The sequence below is a fragment of the Echinops telfairi genome, unplaced genomic scaffold, assembly GCF_000313985.2.
Source record: "Echinops telfairi isolate 266 unplaced genomic scaffold, ASM31398v2 ScPeMD7_7469;HRSCAF=8507_1, whole genome shotgun sequence".
Classification (NCBI taxonomy): Eukaryota; Metazoa; Chordata; class Mammalia; order Afrosoricida; family Tenrecidae; genus Echinops; species Echinops telfairi.
Window position 1 is genome coordinate 44,709,536 of NW_022111373.1, and position 24,919 is coordinate 44,734,454.

The following is a 24,919-nucleotide window of genomic DNA, read 5'->3' on the forward strand; positions in this document are numbered from 1 at the left end:
GTTCACTGTATTGTATTTAAATGAGGCTGGCACATAATAAATTGTTTTCATGTTAGTTTTATCCTGTTAGCTACAGATACAATTGTATTATGGTTTTGTTTACAAATTATATATGGCTAAAGAGTTGTGTACAAGTGTTAAGTTGACAAAGGGTGGTCTGTGGCGGTTACATAATCTCTTGTCAACTTGAGCAGAGGGGTGGAGTCTAGCGTGTCCATCAGGTCATAGCCATTGAGGCCTAGGGGTAGGCATGGTCTCCTGAGGTTTCTCTGGACTCCTGTTTTGGTTTCTGGAGGTGGGACATACACTCCCTCTGCATTGTCTTTCTGCTGACAAGACACATGGAGTCATGCTGATTTTAACTAGAGTCCTAGAGCTGGAGGAGCCACGTGGAGATCCACACCATGAAGATCAAAAACTACAACCTTCAGCATGGAATATATCCCGATATAAGAAAATAAAATCCATAACAGCTAGACCAATAAACAACCTTTTAATACTGAGAAAAGATTAACGTTAAGGATGTCATTTTTCTTGGATTTACATTCAATACCTATTGAGCCAGCATGCTAAAAAACAAGTGACATATTTGAGTTATAGTCAATTGATATTACCCTTCAAGCAACAATTCCTTATGAGAGGGGTCCCCCCCCCCCGAAAAAATCCTGGATTTTTTTCAAAGCTCTCTAATTAAAAAAAAAAATAAAACAGCCTTATCATCTTTAAAAATACCCTCCATTACCCCCCGATTTCTTTCATTAGTATGTTCTTTAGTTTATATGTATTTTGAATTGATTTCCAACTTCCTATTAGTATGATCCGATATGAAGCTTTATATGATTTCAATGTTTTAAAATTTTGATACTTGTTTGGTGTCCTTGAATATAATTTATTCTGGAAAATGATCCCTCTGTGCTGAAAGAAAGTAAACTGTTCTAATGTTGGGTGGAATATTATAAAGATATCTGTTAGGTTCAATTGGCTTAAGTTCTCAGTGTCCTTAGTGATCTTCTGTATATAATTGAGAGTGAGTTCCATCTCTTATTGTGGAGTTATATACTTATGCAGTTATATAATTCAGTATATATTTCTTGCATATTGGTGAATTGCTGTTAGGTGTATTATTTGTAATTTTCATATGTTATTTCTTGACTGAACCTTTTGTTATAATGCAATACCCTTTCAGCAAGCAAGATTATGTCATCTCCATATCAAAGTTGCTAAAAAGATTTCCTCCAGTCCTGATGTCCTTTCATCTTACCATCATATATTCTTCCAAAAGCACTCAATTATCTTATTACTTATCAAAAGTACATGGAGAGCACTATACTTCCTCATTTTTAAATGGCCAGAGTTCATATAACCATAACTTCTTAATCTTCTGCTTGAAAAATATCTGGTATCTTACAAATTATAACTTAAATATAGAAGAATATAAAATATTTCAGATCTTTTTATTTTACATTTAAATAAAATATAAGCATAAGGAAAGTAGTTCCATTTCTAAAGTTGAACTGAATGTCTGAATTGTGAAACTTGCTGTCGGCAGTAAGGTTTAAAACTTCCTCCATAATAGCTGGGGGTTTACAACCCAAAACTGTTGAATTAAATAGCCCTCAGTTCTTCTTTTTAATTTACAGTGTACTTAATGTCTTTTTCATTTTTCTATGACACTTTGAAACCAAAAGAAACATGGAAACATTTTAAGTTTTGTTTTGTTTAAATATTTTGGTAAAAATAACTTAATATGCAATCATATCCTAGCCATTTAGCATATGTTTATCACTGGATTCTTAGCCCTTGAAATCATGTTAGGCATGAATTCAAGTTCCCTTACATATTGATCTCTAAATGATCCTGAAATCCAGATTTAAAATATGTCATTATCTAAATGAATGTGTTAATTCAAAACAGTGTATCATGCTGAGTTGGTAGTTCATTCTGTATCCAAAATGGGTACATGATGTAGTTTCTGCTGTTGTTAGGTGTCATCCAGTAGGCTCCGATCCATAGCTACTTTATGCCCAACAGAAGGAAACACCGCGTGGTCCTGCACCATCCTTATAATTGGTCCGATGGTGCAGTCCATCTGTTAAGGGCATTTCTCTTTTTGGCTGCCCCTTCACATTACCTAGCATGATATCATTCTCCAGGGACTATTCTCTCCTGACAAAATGTCCAAGATGAAATATTGCTATTCTTGCCTCTATGTAATACCATGGCCTTACTTCTTCCAATAAATATCTGTTTTTCCCTTTAGCAGTCTATGGTACTTTCAGTATTCTTCTCAAGTGCCACAGTTCAAATACATCAATTATTCTATGGTCTTCCTGATTCAATGTCCAACTTTTACATGCATATGAAGCAATGGAAAATAGGATAATACCATAGCTTGGGTCAATTGCACCTTGGTTTTCAATGTAACATCTTTGTTCTTCAATACTCTAATGAGTTCTTGTGAAGCAGATTTACCTAATGCAATATGTCTTTTTATCTCTTGACTGCTGCTACCATCAGCATTGATTGTAGATACAAGTAAGACAAAATCTTTGACAATTTTAAACTTTTCTCCATTTTTGGGGGTGTTGCTTACTGGTCCAGGTGTGAGGATTTTGGTCTTCTTTGCATTGAGATGTAACCCATACTAGAGGTTAAAATGCTTGATCTTCATTAGCAAGTGGTTTAATTCCACCTCCCTTTCAGCAAGCAATGTTGTATGAACTGCATACCACACATTGTTAATAAGTCTTCCTCCAGTCCTAATGCCACATTCTTCTTCATATACTCCAGTTTCTTTGATGATCTGCTCAGCAAATATATTGAATAAGTATGATGAGATTATACAACATTGACACACACCTTTCCTGATTTTAAAGCATGCAGTATTCTCCTGAATTGAGATTTTAAAAGATTCTATAGACAAAACATTGAATTATGAAGTAGCACCAAGAGAAGGAAAGACTACAGAGTCACTATAATAGAAAGAACAAGTTGACATTCAACCATTTCAGGAGGTAGCATATGAACAAGAACCACTGGTGCTGAAGGAGGTAGTTCAAGTTGCACTGAATGCATTAATAAAAAGCAAAGCTCCAGGGGTGGACAAAATACCCACTGAAATATTCTAATAAGCTGAAGAAGCACTGGAAGCACTCACTTGTGTATGCTAGGAAATTTGGAAGGGTTACCTGAGCAACTGATTGGAAGAGAGTCCTATTTCTGCCCATTCCAAAGAATTGTGACCCAACAGAAATCTCAAACTATAGAACAATATTATTGGTATTGCACACAAGTAAAATTTTGTTTAAGATCACTTAACAATGGTTACAGCTGAAACTTGACAGGCCAGTGCCACAAGTTCAGGCTGCATTCAAAAGAGAACGTGGCACAAGATATATCATCAGTGATGACAGCTGTATCTTGCCTGAAAGCAGAGAATACTAGAAATATGTTTACTTGTGTTTCATTGACTAAGCAAAAGCATCTGAGTGTGTGGACCATAATAAACTGTGAATCACCTTGAGAAGAATGGATTACAGGAACACTGCATTGTGCTCATTCAGAACTTATACATAGATCAACGAGCAGTTGTATAAACAGGACAAGGAAACATAGTGTGTGATTTTCTTGAAAACAAAAAAAAAATATCCTTGCAAGATCATTGAATTATTTAATGTGGCTCTTCTAGTCAACATTTCTAATTCCAAATGACTTTTCCCTAGTAAAGGGGTAGGAGAAGATACTGACAGGCTATACCTGTGAATAATTGTGACCAGGAGTCCCTGTAGCACCATCCTGTTGAGCATAAAATGAGCCCTCTGAGGCAGATGAGCCCTACAGGACCAGTGGTGTGAGTGGCGAAACAGGGAGGGTAAAGGGAGAATGGGTCGGAAAGAGGGAACCGATTACAAGGAACTGTGTGTGACCTCCTCCCTGGGGGACAGACAACCGAAAAGTGGGTGAAGAGAGACGTCAGATATGACAAAATACCAATTTATAAACTGTCAAGGGCTCATGAGGAAAGGGGGAGCGGGGAGGGAGGGGAAAAATGAGGACCTAATGTTGGGGGTTTAAGTGGAGAGAAAATGTTTTGAGAATGATGTACAAATGCGCTTTACACAATTGATGTGTGTATGGATTGCGATAACAGTTGTATGAGCCCCTAATAAAATGTTTTAAAAAAAAGACTCAATTAAAAAAAATACTTATTTGACTCATAAAAATTAAAAAATTTGTGACAGAAAAAAAAGAGCCCTCTGAGAAGCAGGAGGAGCAATCTCATTACCAGCAAGAGCTTGTCCTCTGGACCCAAGGTACCTGTGCAGTAAACCTCTCAGAACCAGATTACAGCTATACGATTAAAGGAGCAGCAACAGAATCAGGAGCCAGAATATAGAACAGAGTAATTGTTTTCCTAATCCACTGATCAAGTAAAGCTGAATCCCTGTTTTTTCAGAAGGCTGGCTTGTGGCATGGTGTGCTCTTGGGCACTTGCTTGGGTAAGTTGAACTTGCTGAACCACAGAAATGGATCTGAGTGCCTTTGGGCTGAGGTTTACTGCAGTAGTGAGTCTCTGGCCACTTAATTCAGGAAGTTGGGTTTCTGACCCATGGAGCTTAAGCTAAATAACTTTGTGTTGAGGCTTACAGCCGAGGGGTATGCCCTTCAGGGCATTTATTAGCAGACTTGACACAATTTTGCTACATGTCCTGATAAACAACTCAACCCCATGCATTTTCACTGGCATTGCAGTTTGGTAACTTCTTTAATTAAAACCTTAAGTCATACATTTTGTCTGTGAGTTTTGTGTAGCTATTGCACTGGATATTAGAACCCAGAGAGATAAAAATAGAGAACATAAAGACATTCCAAATATGTAGTATAAGTTTTTCTGCAGCTTCTTCCTCCAAAGCGAGAGCCACATTCTCCTTCACTGTCTCTTCTTAGCCTGGAAGATCCACCGAAACCTGGTCCTGGCTGTGATTTGAAAAGCCAGTGACATAGCTTCAAGAATTACAGCAACACCAACCCACCACAGTACAGCAAATGACACGTTGCTTTGGGTAAATTTGCTTCACAGGACATCTTTAGAGTATTGAAAAGCAAGGACGTTACTTTGAGGAATAAGGTGCACCTGACCCCAACCATTGTATTTGGCCTTGCCTCATATGCAGGTGAAAGATGAACATTGAATGAAGAAGCCCAAAGAAGAATTGATGCATTTGAACTGTGGTCTTATTGAAGAACATGAAAGTACCATTGACTGCTGAAAGGACAAATGGATCTTTCTTGGAAGAAGTACAACCTGAGTTCTCCCTAGAGGAAAAGTTGGTAAGACTTTAATTACATAATTCAGACATGTCAAAACAGACAACTCTCTGGAGAATGGCATCCCGTTTGATAAAGTAGAGGAGCAGTGACAAAGAGGAAGTCCCTCAGGAGATGGATTGACACAGGGGCTGAAACAACTGGCTCATGCATAGGAACAATTGTAAGAATGATGCAAGATGAGACAGCGTTTCATTCATTCTGTAGTGCAAAGGGTAGCAACCTTAATCCAGTGCTTTAGACCGACTTGATCACGACAACAAATTTGTAACACAGCACTCAGGTGTTTGGAGTATTTTAACCCTTTGTTAGAGAATATCAAGTTTAATTGAGCTTTTTGGTGTGTATTTGCTTATTTGTATGTTTATTTGGTTTTCTGTACACTGGAGAAAATAAAAGTTATTATGTTAGTTGTCGTGTTAAGCTGAATTTTGCCTTCTTGATATATAATTATTCCTTAATTTAAAGTTCTTTCTTATACATAGATGAGCGTCACTGTATTTATTTCTTTAGTTGACCTTGTCTAACACATTATGGTACTAGGAGTATGGTGCTAGAGCATCAAGTCATGAAGATAGAGAGTAAGAGAGTAAAGATTTATCTGTCCTTTGCCTTAAGATAGTTGGATGGAATTGGATTTTTCTTCTTTCTATATGAAATGTAGCAAAGGGATGTAATGAGTGTTTAATTGCAGCTCAGTGGGTGAAAATGCTTCCTGGACTTCTCTGAAGCAAAAGCTTAGTCAAAATGGCTGACAAAAGACCTGGCCCTGTTTGATCCTGCTGGAACATTAAGACCATATTGCATATGAATAGATAAGATAGGATTTAATTTGACTGTTTTAAAATTTGTGTTTAGGATCTGGGTGTACTAGTATTATATTGACTTTGACCTACTGTTATTGATATAAAGTATTATAGAAATTATTACTGGAAAGTATGATTAGACAAAGTTTGTAAGCCCACTGCCTTCATACATTAAATTAGATATGTTAAATAAGTATTAGGAATTACCTTCAAAGAAGCTTTAGAAAAGGCAAGACCCACCTGCTGCCTTGAGCACTCAGGGCATTTGTGTTTGAAAAGAATTGCCACTAGAACTGTTGGTTGACTGAAAAGAAAAAGAAAAAAAGGCTACTTTTTAAAAAAATTTTGAGCAAGGAGTTTAGAGTTTGTAACTAAACTGGAAAATCTGGAACAATGCAGGAACTCTCCCCTCGATGACTGAATACTAACAGGAGCCTGCAGGCAGCTTGCTTTGCTCACTTGGTGATGAACTGGATTTGCCTGTTGGTTGAGTAGAAGTTTGGGATATGCAGGAATGGAGAGATGATTTGAGCTTGACCACTGAAATTGGTGGACCCGGTTTGCAGGTACCAGAGGAGAGAAAAGAGCAGGTTGACAGGTGTGAAGTAGAAAGAGTTGTGTGAAACACGAGCCTAAGGTATGACCCAGCCCACGGGGCTATAATTGAGAATTTGTGAAGGGACCAGTGGTCTTAAGCAAAGGGACCTTTGTGAGGAAATGCCTGGCTTTCAGCAGTGGTGCCCACTGACCTAGTTTGGAAAGGCTAAGGCTGGGTTGTCCAGAACTAGTCTAGAAGAAGATAAGAATTTTGAGCCTATAAATTGATGCATATTGCCTGCTGACTTGATGGATGGCCTGGCCTGATTTGACTTTACTTATGGATGCAGACTCACAAGGTTTCAACTGGAATGAAGATTCTTCACATCAAAGGACATGTTGGTCTCCTCAAAATAGTGGGTTGATAGATATGGGCAGTTTAAAAATTGTGAACCCCAAATGGGGGGTAGATAATGGCATGAAGTGACAGACTTGGAAACTTTTATAGGTAGATGGAAGATGTTGACAGGAGTATAGGATTAAGGTGCTGATGTTCACTTAACTGCAATTGTTAGGCAGAGAACAGTCTTGCTTTGTTCACTTATAGAATATAAGGTGTAAATTGGGCTGCTGCATTTTCAGTTGTATGCATTTTAAAGTTTTATCCTTGAAGCATAAATATGATTTTTATTGTTGTTTTTGTTTAAAAATTATGTACATAGAGTTATGTCAAGATGGAAAGTGGGCAAGGGGTGGTCTGTGGTAGTTAGATAATTTTATGTCAACTTGAAGATGTATAAAAGTATAGGGATAGAATCAAACCTCTCCATAAGGTCGCAGACTAAGGTTGTCTCCTTGGGTATGTGGCTTTCTTATAAGGAGGTCCCTGAGGACCTCCCCTTCTCTCTGCCCCTTTGCCTTCCTGCTTGCTGGGACACCTTCACTGATACTGAGAGCGGCTGCTGCCCTGTCATGTTTCCACTGACCTTGGATCATTGCAACTCTGCTCCCACTGGCTTGTGATCTTCCTGCAGCCTGTGACATTGCATGTGACTATGAGAGTCTAAAGAGGTACTTAAGGACTAATACCATATTTAAGGATTTGATTTGGACTGGTCAAGATCCCATAATCATATATAATTACTTCTTGATACAAAGCTCTTTCTTCTACATAGATGATTGTCACTGCATTTTTTCCTTCTAGTTAATCTATCCTAACACAATATCCTTGTCTTTTAACTTGTTCAAATAGTCAAGCCCCTCCAAACTCTCTTTTTTTAGTTGTAGAGTTACTGTGTAATAATCAAACAGGCAGATTTACGTACTTTCTTAAGGGGATTAGTTTGGTAAAGACTGCCTTGTAAACATTGTCTTCCAATATTCTTTGTTTTGTTTTCTTGTGAAGACATGTGGAACGCTATTCTTTATTCAAACTATTACAAATTTCAAATATTATGAGAATTGCTGATCATGTATTTGTCAAGGTTGCAGACTAGCATCTTAATTCCATTGATTCCATGTTTCCTGGGGTGGGGGGAGGTATGTTTATGCAACATTTAAATTATTTAGTAGTATCTAACTGAAGATACTTTTAAGTATTTTGTATTGAGGATTACTGTGTACCTTTAAGGGTTGGAGGACATTGTTTAAATGTTCAGCCATATGAACTGAAGAGTAGGTTCTTCATTCAGTGCTTATCCTTTTATAACTATGTCCTGAATGCATTAGATAAGTGCTTTTAGATATATTCAATAATCTCCATGTACTAATTAAAAGGATATAGCTTCTAAAATCCCATCTAATTCAAATGCAAATATGAAAATAAACACCCAGAAAAATCATTTAGAATTTCAAGGAGTATAGGGGAAAAAGTCACTAGAATAAGAAAGCATAGAAATGTTGCCTTAAATTCTCTTTTAACTCAATCTTCAGAATAAGCTGCTATAACATGGCATGCTGTTCTCTTAGTTCTTGGCTGCCTTCTTGTGTTAGCCTGGATAGACTAGAGAAACAAATTCATAGACACTCGTGTATAAGAACAAGCTTGACATATAAGAGCAGTTGAATATTGAGAAAACATCCCAGCCCAGTCCAGATCAAGTCCATAAGTCCAATATTAGCCCATAGATCTGATCCCAATGCATAAACTCCTCTTCAAACTCATGAAGCACATGCAATGACACCAAAAGCAAGAAGATCACAGACCACTGGGTGGGAAGTCTTGTGGATCCGGTGGCATTGTAAACATCTTAGTGCTGGCAGGGGTCTCCATGTAGCTTCTTTGGCTCCAGAGCTCTGGATCCATCAGCCTCTGTTCATGTGTCTTCTCTATAGGGATATCTCTCAGGGAGTGAATAGAGAGCATCCCTGAGGGAGTGAGAAGAGAGAGAGTGTGTCTCCTGCCTCCAAGGAGGAAAAACAGGAATCCCCAGAATCCTCACAAGAAGGTCATGACCACACAGAGGCCTCATTGGCTATAGTCTGATTGACAGGCTAGACTCCACCCCTACACTCTTAATCCTCAACTTGACACCATATTATGTAACTACCATACTTCTGAAATCACAAAGAACAAGGACATGAAATGGAGCATACATGAAGATAATACTGAAGTAATAGTAGAAAATAATTTTACTCAGTTAAATTGTGTTTCCTATGTTTAGTATAGCATAAACTGTTTTAAAATAAAAACATATTTTATAATAGGCCAGTATTACAAAGTGAAAATAAAAAAGGATTGGCTCAAAATCTCTACCTCTTTAGTATTAAAATAATTTGTTTACCTATTTCATCAATAAACAATTGCATACTTTATTTTCTCACTCATGATGGTAGATTTCAACAATGTTACATATGGCACCCATAAAAATTAGAAATTTATTTGTTCAAGTGGTTCAGGGTAAAACTTATTATGGAACTCTGGGTAGACTTTCAAGAGGTGTGTGTTAGGCTGGGTTCACTAGGAAAACAAAACCAGTGCTATATATATATGGAGAGAGAGAGAGAGACAGACAGACAGACAGACAGACAGACAGACAGAGAGAAAGAGAGAGAGAGAGATAACAAGAAAAGAATTAACACAATTAGAGAAACAGGTAGATCTTGTCCAGTTCAGGCCTGTGGGTGGAATAACTGGCTGGAGACTTTTCTTGACTCCAGTAACTTCAGGGATTGAAGACCTAGGAAGTAGGAAAATGAACAAGAAAAGAAGAAAACTAAGAATTCTGTAGATGCCAAGGCAGATGAATCCTAGTTCAACAGGTCATACTTGTGGCTACAGAGTCCAATGAATTCAAAGGTGTCAGGCCAGGTGGCAGGTTACTGATAGCTCCCAAGGTAAGCAGATACCAGGTCATTGGCTCAAATATGTGGGAACTTTCTATGAATAATTCAGTTGAAAGATTACCCATACATTTGATTGGGATTATTTCGAACAGCTCCACAGTATATCATACCTTAACTTCTTTTTCTTTCTCCTTTTCTTTCACAGATGTCAAAACTTTATCCATGTTTGAAGGTATTTCCTACCTACTCCTAGATCCTGTTCTTTATGTTCATTGGCATTTCTCTTAATAAATCTCTTGCACGTTTAAACTTCTTTGGTATTCATGCCTCATGGGAACTGAATTATCACATTCTTTAATTAGGTGATCAATTCTTACTAAGTAGAAACGGCATTTTCTTAATGACCTCAGGATACATGCCCAATGTATCTTTATTTAAATTGATGTTATAATATGCAGCATATTTTATTCATGTAAGAAATTTTAGTGTTTTTAATGTTGGCATAGGAAAATTAGGGAGTGTGATGATTAATGAAGTAGGATTGCAAAGTCTTGTTGACATATCTAATATATTCTCTTTCTATTCAGTCACCAGTCATGACTTGATTTAAATCTTCGAGAACAGATTTTCTTACTAAGCACATGCCGCCATCTATAATTTATACCCATTACACTGGCCAAGAAAAATGTTTGTGTCTCAAATATTAGACTTGTTTCTGTGTAAATGTGACCTGATGATTCAAAAAAATGGCACCAGTTTCTTTCTCTTAGCTCTGGTTTTGGGGACATAACACACATGCTACATATTGCCCTTCACTCTGCTCACCCATAAAATGCAAGCTATTTCAATGTAGTCTTTAAATTATTATATTTTAAGCAAACATATTAACAATTAAAAACCAATTGTATTACCTGAACGTCTACATATTTCGTACCCAAAGCAGAAATTTCTGATACAAACTCTCCAGTCATTCCACTTACAAGGAAATCCTTTTGTAAGACTCCTGAGAGTAGGATCTGCTAGGACAATTCCACATAAGAGTGCACAATTAGTGTGTCATTATGTGTGCATCCAATCTTTGTTGGTATTTTGTTTCCATTGTTTTTATGTCCTGGTGAAATCTTGTACTGTGTTCTGCACTGAAAGTCACCAAGGTTCTCTGAAAAGTGATCGAAGCAGGTAAAGTACTTTAAGACTCAAGTCACAGCCAAGCCGATCACAGTGAAAGAACATACGCGCTACTAACTGTGTGTCGCTGTCTGACTTCTTGCTGCCAGGAAGGCTTTTCCCAAGAATAAATGAACACTAGGCACCCGATTCAATTTCATTCACTGATGCTATGAAATGTGGATCATTAATTTGTCTGATCTGTGGACCATCAAAAATTTCCATGGTAAGTCCAGGTAACTTCCGCACTATATTATCAAACCATGAACTGACTTTATTCAAAGGCTTTTTTTGTCTCTACTATCCTCAAAGCATAAAAAGCAAAGATACTTTGTAGAGCCACTTTGTTGCCCAAGTAGAAAATTAACCATCTTCAAGTCTACATAAAACACTGACTGACATTCTTGGCCATTTATCTTTTCCAGGAATAGAGAGATGGCCTCATACCCTTCTTTCATCCTGGTGGAGTGGCTGTTGGAATGAAACCATATTTATTGCTGTCATTGAAAATAACACATTGCAAACTACATTTTGAACTCTCAATGAAAAGACACCACTCTGTTGAGTTATATTCTGAAAGATGAATTTTCTTCAGAAGGTTTCTGATATCATTGCAGCAAAGGATGTTGTGGTCTTCAGGAAAGAATGCCAACAAATCCTTTTCTAGCCTTTAATAAATTATAATTTTTGTTCTAGGCTGAAGTACATTTTTTTCTTTTGGCTGGAAGCAAGAAATTCAGAAGACCCTTTGGAAAGATTTAAGTCTCTGATTAGATCACTCCAATCAATTTGGTGAAAGCATGCACTATGTGAAGTTTCTTGGAGATCACAGTTACTGCCCACACTCTTGGCCGTGTGCAGTATCAGACTTGCAGGAATCACCCTCTGAGAGCTGTGGCAGTTCACAGAAAGGTAGAATGGGTGCAAGAGGGGAGTGGGGAACAGTGTGCATTTGAGAAAACGTGCATTATTGTAAATTTAGAAATGTATAACCATTTATAAATTATTAAAGAAAATAATAATTTATAAATTGTCGAGTTCATGGGGGAGGGAGGGTTGGGGAAGGAGGGAAAAATGAGGAGCTGATACCAAGGACTCAAGTAGAAAGAAAGTGTTTTGAAAATAATGATGGAAACATATGCATAAATGTGTTTGACACAATGGATGGATGTATGGATTGTAATAAGAGCTGTATGAGCCCCCAATAAAATGATTAAAACAAAATAATCAATAGAAAACTTTATTTTTTTTGTAGTAGAAACTCAGTAGTAATTCAACAGCAATTTGTATTAGTAACAAGTTATGGTGATCTTTGAAATAAACTTTGGTCTTATTAAAAAAGGAAATGAATTAGAGAGCTAGTTGTGAAACAAATGTCATTGTTCACACAAATAAAAAAATATGAGTGATTTAAATAAAGTTCATATTCAAATAAGAAAACTTGTTATGATATCCTGATTCTGTAGAGTTAAAGATCAGACATCATTTTATAAATTCAACCATAACTAAGAACCTAGAGCTCATGCGGACTATCCAATATATTGTTCTGAATCAATTCCAGAAATAACTCAGGGAAAGGTCTAAAAATTCAAACAAAACAAACAAACAAAAACACCTTTTGTTGTTGTTAATGTTGGGCTGTGTTATTGTTGAGCTCTGATAACTTTTTAAAAGATTCTGTGTAGAATAGTCTCCGGAATTTCACATGAATATTTCTCTGAACTACATGGAGAGCATCAATTGTGCAATATTTATGGAGATCAAAGATGAGAACTGTCTGCCCGAAGCAAGAGAGAATACTCCAGAGCCACGATGTTCATTTGAATCTGCTTTTTGCACCAAATTACAAAACAACTCAAACTCCTAATTTCAAGTAACATAAAGAAAACAGTGAGTGATTTGTATACTTGATTGACCTATTGTTCTCAGACTAAGACAAGTAAATATTCTCGCCTTCATGTCTAAAGACAAAGGTTGACAAGAGACACATACTGCATTGGAAGCCATCTATTATGATAATTCTACAGAAACCTCATTCTCTATTGCTATTATAGTTCAAAAGTAAGTGGTTTCTAATATTTAGAACATTCATTTGAGTCACAACTATACCTCTAAGGATAACTGTGCAGAGGGTGATATTATAATAAAGGTTTAAGTGGAGCATATTTTAAATGCTTGAAAATTGAAGAAATCTGTTCTTGAAATAATTGCAGTGTCTTTTTAAGCATCTATTTTATGCTGTGATACAACTGTATACAATTGTATAATTGAAAACTTTTCATAAATGTTGCATTATAATCAGCTGTGAAGGCAGCATATATGACTCTTAATTCTTGCTACTGTTCCCACGTGCTATCTCATTACTCTCTGTCATATATGCATCTCTGTAGGGGGAAGAAGAGAGAAACTAACTATCCCTCACTAAATTGCCAACCAATTTTTTACTCTCATAAAGAAAAAAAAAGTTGTTCATGGCAGCAAGTTATGCGATTCATCCCTAGATCACTCCACTCTATAGACTAAGAATGTTTCCTTCACTAAATGCACAAGGAGAAGAAAGTCAGAGATGCTACTAACACAGCCCTTCCTGAAACAATGGGCTTCAAGCAGTTTTCTTTTTGTTCATTGTATTCAGATTAGCTTGCTGGATCAAATGTTTACTGCTTGTTAGTGTTCCAATAGTGTGTGTCAATGATAATTTTGGATATTTTGCAGCTTAAATCATCCTTTTGTAAGTGAGCAGGCTTTTCACTGTGCAGGAAAAGGTTGTTAACAAGCCCAGCAGTTACATATGTTATACTCCAGAAACTCGAATTCTGTTAGGACTAAGATACTGTCTGTGTAGAGCAAGTCAGTGGGCTATGACTGCCCTTTCCAGCCTGACAAATGGCAGGCAGTTCAATACTGCGGGGATGTCTTATTAAGTTGTGATAGGCTAGGGAGCAATGGCTAATACAATTCTGCCAAATGATTGGCTGTGGCATTTGCATGATCTCAATGGCATACGTGCCCTTTGACTAAGGTTAGGGATAAGACCTCTCTCCTGGAGCTGCATTTTATGTCAGTAAGTAATAGCGCTTCAAAATCCGATTTTTTTCTATTTCTATTGCATATGATCATGAACTATTTACTTTGACAAACATACACAGTTTCATTATGTTTCTCTCCAGAATGATTGTTTCTCCTTCCACTTTTCTTCCTGTATAAGACAGTCTGAATTTTTTATCTTATCAAATTGTTATTTTACTTGTGTAGGCGGTATGTTGACAGTTGAACCCTGAGCATCCGGCTTTGTTGGTCTTCTTTTTCCATTAAGTCAACAGTAACAGAGCATTGTTCTGCCTTAAGAAAGACAACTTTTTGAGACCTAAATGACAGCTACTTACAGCAACAATCGCAACCATCAGCAAATGATGCAGATTTATGTAATAACTAAGACAGCAGGGGATAATTGGTAAATATTTCCTACCATCTGATTTCCCATTCAACTGCATTTCTTAGACATGAATATTGAACTGCATAGCCTTATAACCATTAAAATCAAACATACAGAAAATGCTGACTCATAATGATGTTATAGGACAGGGTAGAACTGCCTTGTGAGTTTCTGAGACTGTTTGAGAGTAGAAAGGCCATCTTTCTCCCACAAGAGTGTCTGACAGTTTCAAACCTGCTGACCTTTCAGATCACACCCAACTTCTTAACTACTCCACCACCAGGACTCATCTTTTTCAAGTTTTGATTAACCAAAAAGACTTAATGACCCTAAAGAAAAATAAAACAATGTAATAATGGGTTCACAACCACTGCGCACAAGCATAGAACACAGCACAATGAATGTGGTTTAATGTGCAATGAGTACAGATAATTAAATGTATTAGTGGTATTGGTACTCTTTGTTCATCTCAGTATGTTTGACTGTGTGTGTGTATGTGTTGGTGTGTCTCTGGATTCTTTTGTGCTATCTCTAAATTACAAGAACATAGGAAAGTTTAGAAAAATCATAAACTAATAGTATTTAGAGAAGTCCTAATGAGTTTGAGCCTTCTTTTTCACAGTCCTTAGCAAAGGCAATAAATGAAGAAATTAGGAGTTGGATAAATTTGTTCTCTCTTGAATATAATCTGAACCTTTGGCAACGTAGCAAATATCTTGCTGATGCTGGCTTCTACTTCCAAATGCAGTGCAGAACACATGTACAAATACAAACCTAAGGATACAGGTGGACTCATCCAAGGTTCATAGCATGCACGTAGGAAAACAGAACAGTAACAAATAATTCTTTTGACTTGAGGAAATAGTTCTTTAATGTCCTCCCTGGAACGATGAGGTGATTGGGCACATGAGTCTGAAAATTCCTTTAGGAACTAATATTCTAATTTGATTTTAAGAGCCTCTTTTTGGTTGGGATGGCTATGTGAGAATATCTCATTTATCTCCACACCCCACTCCCCGGGAACGAGAAGACAGCACGTGATAATGAAAAGGAAATGAAAATTGTTTTCAAAAGTTATGATTGCTACTAATGTAAATTAAAAGATGCTAAGTATATATTAAAGTTAAAAATTTGCTTTAAATTCAAGAATAGAATATATTTTATTTCTTTTCAGAGTCATTTTCAGGAAATTTATCTCTCCATGATGAGGCAATTTGAAATGCATTGACATTATTAAACCTGCTAAAGCCCATTTCCAAATTCAGTACTGATCTGTCAAGGTTACCAAAGAATAATTCCCCTTTTGATTAATGTAAGTCCTATAGAAATTTCTTATCTCTGAGTCTTAATAGCTTGAGTTTATCATTTTTATTTAAGATGCTGAAAAAGAATGTTTTTTGTGTGTCCTTTAGGAAGATATATATAGCAAGAGGAACACTAAAATCAAAATTATGTCATACATTAAAGCCTAACCTGTTTGGAAATGATTCAGCAACCAAAACTTCCCAGCAATAATGGATGCAAATTTTCATTACTTTAAATTCTAACCTCTTATTTTCAAATAGAAATGGTTTTTATATTTAAACACATCTTTCCCATTGTACATTAAATATTTTATAATCTAGAGCTAATATGTTGACAGATATTTAATATTTTGTAGTTTGTAAAAATTTCATTCAATATGTATTTCTTTAACTCTTAGAATCATACTTCCCTTAAATCTTACTGTATAACTTCTAAAAAACAAAGTGAAAAAATTATATCACTATGATTATAATGGATGAAGAGTAATTTATATGAAAAAGGGATTCCTCTATGTTCCCTTTAATACTGTTCTTTTATTGTAAAAGCTGAAGTTAGTGAATGGTAAAAATATTTTTCCAAATATCAGTGAATAAATACTGATTTTATTTGATACATATAAGTGTAATGGAGTAAAAGTGATTATTGATGACATAATTTGTAGTCCTGTATTCAATGCCCTTTTATTTATCATTGTAACCAAGCAATAGGCAATTTCATATTTATTGTATTTTTGAAAAAGACTTGAAGAGCTTTCTTTTTCATACATAGGAATCTATTTATTCCAGTTTTGAGTAGTAGGACATGGCTTTTTTGCATCTTAATTTAATAAACATTTTCTTATCAGTAGACATTCTAATACCTGATTTTGATTTGTGTTTTTAATATACAAGGGTGGGGGGGGAAGGAAAATGAGCGGATTCCGGGAACCCAAGAGGCAAGAGAATTTTGGGAATGATGAGGGCAACAAATGTATAGATGTGCTTTACACAATTGATCTATGTATTGTGATAAATTGTATGAGCCCCAATAAATTGATTAATTAAAAAAAAAAACAAGCATTAAATAATTAATTTCCATATTTATTTTCAAGACCACCCCTTGCCAATTAGTTTGCTTTCCTCTGGTTGTTTACATGTTGCTAGGATGCTAGAAGTTGTGGCCATCATATTTTCACATACTACCAGTGTCACCCATAATGAACTGACTTCAGCAGAACTGGGAAAGAGGTTTAAAGGCCTGGCCTGGCCATGCTGTGGTGTTTTCAGTGTTCACACGCATACAGAATCTGGACATTGACTAAGAAAATCTGAAGAACAATTGATGCCTTTGAACTATCGTGTTGCTGAAGAATATTGAATATACCATGGAATTCCCGGGGAGCGGAGGGGAGTCTTTCTTGGAAGAAGGGCAGCCTGACTCCTACTCAGAAGAGTGATGGTGAGACAGAGTCTCATATATTGTGGCCACATTGTAAGGTCAGACTGTCCCTGGAGGAAAATGGCACAGTTGGTAGTGGGTCAGTGGAAAATGAGAGGGATTGACCCTGTTGCTAGAACAGTGGGCTCCAACAACAACATATGAGGAAGATGCAGAACAAGGCAGTGTATTTCGCACTCTATTTCAGTCTTTTTCTCCAAATACAAGGATAGCAAATTTTCCCCTACATTTGCTTCCAGAAGATTAATAATGTTTGTTAGTTCCAATAATATGTAAATGATACATTTAGAGTTAGGTTAATTATTATATTTGGTATGAGATAAAGTTAAGGAATGTAGGTGTATATTTTTTCTTTGAATATGGGTACTCACTTGTTTCAGAGTCATATATTTTAGATATTTTTCTTTCTATGCTGGTGAGTTTATCAGGAAAGGAAAATAAGTCAGAGCAAAATGTTATAAGAGCTGTAAGAGGCCTCAATAAAATGATTTAAAAAATCAATTATATTAAAAACAGGAAAGTATAAAGGAAATAAATGAAAATAAACCATAATAGTTGTAATGTAAAAACTTCTTTTAAGAATGAGTTAATTATAGACATGTATATATGTAAATATATTAATATATAATGATAGGGAAATAGATCTATGTACATATATTTATATGTTAAGTATCAAGGTAGCAGACAGACATTGGGCCTCTACTCAAGTCCTCTCTCAATGCAAGAATACTATGTTTTAATAACCTGGCATTCTGTGATGTTCACTTCTCCAACATGGTTGTGGAAGTCAAAGCGGGTACATAAGCAAATGTGAAGAAAGCTGATGGTGCCCAGCTATTAGATGCTATAGCATCTGGGGTCTTAAAGGCTTGAAGTTAAACAAGCAGCCACCTAGCAGGGAAGCAACAAAGCCCACATGGAGGAAGCTAAGCAGCCTGTGTGATCATGCATCAGAAGACCCCAAATGAACAATTATATTGATGTGAACAAGAAAGATATAGTCCAATCATTCATAATATTTAATTATAATTATTATTTTTTTATTGGGGGCAGAAATGAGTTCTTGATTAAGAATCGAACTCACTACATTTGCTTTATTATTAAAAATTAAATATACACAACCACGTGCACATATCTCTATCTATCAAGGTATGCTCATGCATACACTTTTTTTTATTTAATCATTTTATTGGGGCTCATATAATTCATCACAATACATAGATCAATTGTGTAAAGCACACCTATAAATTTGTTGCCCTCATCATTCCCCAAATATTATTTACTTACAGAGCTGTAGAACAGATTAGTGAAAGATAGAGGTTAGGATTGGGGATGAATGCTGGAATGCCTCTATCTACTAGAATAAGAATAGACAGGTTTCTGTATCTCTTATGTGCTAAGTGATTATGATAGAAAATACACACTCACACAGACACATACTGCCATACAAACAGACAGACACAAATGAATGCATTTAATAATGGTTAAATCTGGTTAATTTCAGTGGATTTCATCAATGTCAATTTTCTGTTGGTGATATTATACTATGGTTAAACACAATGTTACTATTGGGGGGAAATGAGTAAGAGTATATGGGACCTTTATTAGTTTTTACCTCTGTATGTGAATCTGCAATGATCTCAAAATAAACATTAAAAAAGGGTTGTCAACCCAGATATTTTCTAAAATCAAAGTTGATATTTGATAGAAAAATAACTTTGAAATTTCCTGATCCTTACAACAAATTTCAAAATTACATTAACAACACATAAAAATCCTTAAGTGGAATATTAGAGAAAAACATTTTTTCTTTTCAAATCAAGGTCAATTAAATTAGCAAGCAATAACTGAAGGAAAAATGGTATAATGATCTACTCAACCACTTCATTCAACAGAATAAGCTTTTTGTTCTCTATCGAAAGGCAGATAAAAGATAGCATAGGGCGAAGAGATCAATAGGAATTAGTTAATACATTCATCAAGCAAACTAATGGTCACTTACATTCCATAAGGGAAGATATTTACACCACATCTGAAAACAACATTAGTTTGAATATTTGACTCTTCTGTGAAATGGTTCAAACAACCTATTCAGTAAAATCTATTAAACCATGTGGAAGACATTGATTTAAATTCAGTTGCTAACTGAATACTAATTAGGTAATTAATTAATCAGGACTATGTTTGCAGTTATTAAGACAGTACCATCATATTGAATGCATTTTCTTATCTTCAGGAAAAATATAAAGTACCTAGGAAAAATGGTAATGCAATGAGTTCCCATGAGAAAAATATATTCAAATGCATATAAAACACATCCATGTGAATGCTGTAGAAAAGCTGGTGCTAACAGAAAATATCCTGCCACCCAGAGCCCAACGTATCTATCAGTTTATTGAACTATGGAGGCTTGCACGAGGCAGGATTCTGGAAGCTGTACCATCCTTATTTCCAATACGAGCAGCATCACCCATGGTAAGTAGATTTCAGCTAAGCTTCCAAACCAAAAACAGGGTAGGAATAGAGAAAATGCAATCTATTTTTGGATGATGAGCCTCCAAATATCTTAAAAATCTCAGTGTGACATCACCGGCTATAATATTAACCCCTCAAGTTGGAAAGTACTCTAAATATGCCTAGGGAAGAGAACTTTCCTCAAAGAAGAGTTGAAATTAGTGGCATGGATAGAACAATTTTACTGCCAACTTCTTTTGCTAATGGAGAACTACACTAATGGAAAAGAAACATTGGCAAACATTACAACATGTGAATCTAGGAAAACTGAAGTTGCCAAAAATGAAATAAAAACCAAACTCACAACCATGCTGACTTATAGTGACCCCACAGGATAGACTAGAACTGCCCCTACGGGTCGCCAAGACTGTGATGCTTTATGGAAGTGGAAAGCCTCTTCTTTCTCCCTCACCTGGACTTAGGATTTCGACCTGCTAATCTCATGATTAGCAGCCCACCTCAGCTCCTCAAAATTAAAATAGAAAGCATAAAAACAGGTATCAATTTCAGTCAGGTGAATTGCAGTGGTTTTGACTGTCTTGAATCACACAATAATATAGCCAGGGATGACACATTAAAGAGGAATGGAATCATTTCTGTTGCCAAAAAGAACATTTCACAATCTATCTTGAAATAAGGTGTTGTCAGGAATAGAATATCTATATTATCTTACATTATACCAAATTATCCTATGTTGCATTATATTAACTGAAGATCATTCAATACAACATTAATAAAATGTATTCACTGACCACTAAAGACATTGATGAGAAAATTGAAAAACACCAATTTCTTCAGTCTGAAATTGATCAAACATGTAAAACAGATTCATTAAAAGTTACTGGTAAACAGAATGTGAAAGCTGCAAACAAGGAGGAAACAGCAATAGTTGGAAAACATTGTATTTATGATATGTAATAAACTGAAGATCAAATGGTAGATCAATGATGCTCAAGTTTCTCTCGACTATCACCTTCTTTGCAGGTGCCCCTTTTCAACAACACAAATGACAACTGTAAATACAGCGCCCTGGGAGAGCAGGGGTTAGGGGTTGGGCTGCACTCGTGAAGGTTGGCCGTTGAAAATAACAGACTAAACAGAAAGGAAGTTGAGTACATTTGTGGAAGAAAGCCTGAAGAAGCTCAATAGCAACAGTTGAACTACGGTCAGGGGCTGATTGTGGGAAAGACTACCTACTGCTCATATGCACATTCTGAGGGAAGCGGGAGAAAGCTAAAACAGGGTCATGAGAGTCAAAATATAAACTAGTACATATCTCACCTGAGTTGAAAGATCATCTCAAGAAGAAATTTGACACATTGAGCACTTATCATTGACGATCAGATAAGTTATGGGATGGCGTCAAGAATATCACACACGAAAAAATTCAAAGAATATTAAAAATATATGAAAGAAAGACAAAAGTTTCTGTCAGAGGAGACTCTGAAACTTGCTCTTGAACTTGAAGTAGCTAAAAGGAATTGGAGAAATGATGAGGTAAAAGAACTGAAAAGAAAATTTCAAAGGACAGTTGAAAAGACAAAGTAAAACATACATAATTGACCTTCTGCTTAACCAGCTAAAGAATTTTGGCGGTGATATCTTTTGATATGGTGGCAGCCTGGGTCTTGGCTTGGCCATCATGGGAGCCAAGGAGCCATATGTATGTATGATTTGCTAAAGATAGGCCTATATCAGGATGATGCCGTGATAGGAGAAGCAGCTGGTGTGATCCTGATTCTGTTTTTGTTAGGTTCTAAAAATGTCCCTGGAATTGAGGACATGGTTGGCTGTGCACAAGAAACGCAGCTTGGGAAGATTCTGTGTGGTACACAGTGAGGACTGCATCGATTCTATAAAGGTGAATGGAAGAGGCTGATTTGTTCACTGGATCTCTATACTGTGAAAGGGACCCAATTATGTCGCTGTCTGGAATGTTTACCATAGCCATAGTTTATTGTGGCTAAGAAAACAGCAAAACCATTCAAAGCTGCTCCGTGCATGTAACATTAATGACCATGTCAGATGACAGTTGTAAAATTCTTTGGGTTCATTTTGTTCAGGACCCTTGATCAATGCCCACGTGTTGTGTCATTATTGTCAGAGAGTTTAATCCTAATGTGTGCTATGGAGCTGTAATGGTTATGGTGATGTGCTGTGTTGGCACAAGAAAGCTATTAATTCATTAGAGCTGATGACAAATGACCCTGAGAACCAAGCATGGCAAGGAGCTCGCATAGCGTAGACCCTCATCTTGATGCAGCAAACCCAAATCACTTGTCCAAAGGTGAATCTGTTCAGACAGCTGTATTCCAAAATCAGTGATAAAACCTATGGTGTAATGACCAAGTTTGATGCTATTTTGGCCCAGGTATACTGAACTTAGACGGTCGTAATATCACCATCTCCTTATAAACCAGAACTGGGCACACCCATATGGCTTCTGTAGTTGTCATCACCCAGTTCTGGTTTCCTCTTTTATACTTTGTGGCATTACCCCTACCTGTGTCATTATCCTTAACACAGATTTAACATGTCCTAAACCAATAAACAAACTCCTTGCTAACAAGTCGATTCTAATCCATAGTAGCCTCATAGGACAGGGTAGAACTGACCCAGTGGGTTTCTGGGACTCTAACTGTTTACAGGACTAGAAAGACTTATCTTTCTTCCATGGAGCATCTGATGGTTTTGAACCACCAACCTTTCAATTAGCAGCCCAAAATGTAACCACTACACCACCTTATCTGCAAAAACATTCCCATAGTTCAATATAACTCAAATTGTAAACCATCCACATTAGTATACCCTGCCCCTCTGGACATACCCCCCCTCAAAAAAGGGATGTTTCTATTGCTCTGTTATCTATTTTTCCAGGACTAAGAAAAAAGGGGTGAGGGTGGGGAGAGTAAAAGAAAGAAGTGAAAATGGAAGTGGATAAAGAAGGAAAAAAAAGAAAGGAAGAAAAATAACCCGAGCCAAATTTCCATCCAGTTACTGAGTAACCACGCTCACGTTATCCTTGTCCAGCCTACAGTCTTAACCATGAAAGAGGTTTGTAGATATCAACCTTCCACATCACTCTCCATTGAAGACATCACCATTCTGAAGAATACCAGTGAAGACATGGAAGAGTTGGTAGAATTGGTGGCAGCCCATAGTCTGAAAATTCAGAAGAATGAACAAAAGCCAGTGCCTCCCGAATCATTTGAGTACATTGATGACTAAGGGGCAGGACTCAATTGGCCATATGATGAAAATTGTGCAGACTTCTGTTGCATGTGCTGTGAGGAGGTTCGAGCTGAGATCTGTGCTGTCCTGCAATCTCCAAATCTTCCACTGAAGAGAAGCCATCTGACTAGTTAGTGTGGGCTTCCACAAAACTTGGTTTTCAAATAAATATATTAATGTCTCACAAAAAGTCACTTCAATGACTCTAATGTACCCAATATGTATCATTGGTTTTTATTGTTGTTAGTGGCAGTGGAATTAAGTCTGACCCCTAACAACCTTGTGTGTGCCGCTGTAGTCTTTTTAAATAAAACAATTCTAGTCATTTCTGTCCAAATGTTGCTAATGTAAGAGTTATTCCCAAAAATGTATGGCCCCTTCCATTTTGCTCCACTCATCTTGTGTTGTGTTGTTGTTGTTAAGTGCCATCAGCTCAAATCCCACCAATCGTGACTGAAAGCACAACAGAATAAACAGCCCATGTCTGCGGCATCTTCATAATTGATCACAAGCGTCTGAGTCAATCATTGTAGCCATGGTGTCAATTCATGTCCTTGGGGGTCATTCTATCCTTCTCTGGCCCTCTACTTTACCAAACACGATGTCCTTCTCTAGACACTGGTGGCGCTGGCAACATGTCCAAAGTGTGTAAGAAAAGGCTTGCTATCCTTGCCTCTAAGGAGGATTCTGTACCTTTGCCAAAACAGATAGGTTAGTCCTTTTAGCGATCCATGGTACTTTAATTATTCATTTTCAGCACCATAATTCAAATATTTGATTATTCTTTGGTCTTCTCTATTCAATGTCTAGCTGATATGCAGATGAGGCAATTTAAAATACCATAGCTTGGGTCAGGCACACCTTAGTCCTCCAAGTAACATCGTTACTTCTCCATACTCAAAAGAAGGTCTTGGGAAGCATATTTACCTAATGCAACATATCTTTTGATCAACTGATTGCTACTTCCATGAACATTGATTGTGAATCCAACCAAGACAAAATCTTGACAATTTCAACCTTTTCTCCATTTATCATCGTATTACCTGTTTATACAGTTGTGGGGATTTTTGGTCTTTACATTGAATTGTAATCCATACTGAAGGCCACACTTTTAGATGTGCATCAGCAAATGCTTAAAATACTTCTCATTTTCAGCAAGCAAAGTTGTATCATCTAGATATCAAAGGTTCTTAATAAGCTTTCCTACAATCCTGATGACACATTCTTCTTCATAGAACCCAGCTTCTCTGATGCTTTGCTCAGCATACAGATTGAAGAAGTATGGTGAGAGGGTACAATCCTGTCCTACATCTTTCCTGGTTTCAAATCATGCAGTATTCCCTTCTTCCACTAGCACAAGTGCCTTTTGATCCATGCCCAAGTTGTGCATGAGCACAAGTAAGTGTTCTGGAATTTCTGTTCTTCTCAAGGTGATCTATAGTTTGTTATGATCCACACAGTTTAATGACATGGCATAGTCAATAAAACAAAAGTAAATATTTTTCTGGTATTCTCTTTTTTCAGCCAAGATCCATCTGACTTCAGCCATGATATCCCTTGTTCCGTATCCTCTTCTGAATCCACCCGGAACCTCTGGCAGCTCCTTGTCAATGTCCTGCTGTAGCCATTGTTAAATGATTCTCAGCAAAATTTTACTTGATTTACTTATCAGTGATACTGTTCTATAGTTTGAGCATTCTGCTGGGTCACTTTTCTTTGGAATGCATAAATATATGGATCTCTTCCAGTCAGTTGGCCAAGACTGTCTTCCAAATTTCTTGGTATTGATAAGTAGAGATAAGTGAGTGCTTACAGTATTCCATAAACCTTTTGGAACATTTCAGTATGAGGAGTCTTGTATTTGGCTAATGCT

The 24,919-nt window shown here is 36.6% G+C and overlaps 1 pseudogene; it reads left to right on the forward strand.

Annotated features, from left to right (window-relative positions):
* Window positions 1–23,043, forward strand: part of LOC101645099 — a 54,782-nt pseudogene extending 31,739 nt beyond the window's left edge.
* The last annotated feature ends 1,876 nt before the right edge of the window (window positions 23,044–24,919 follow it).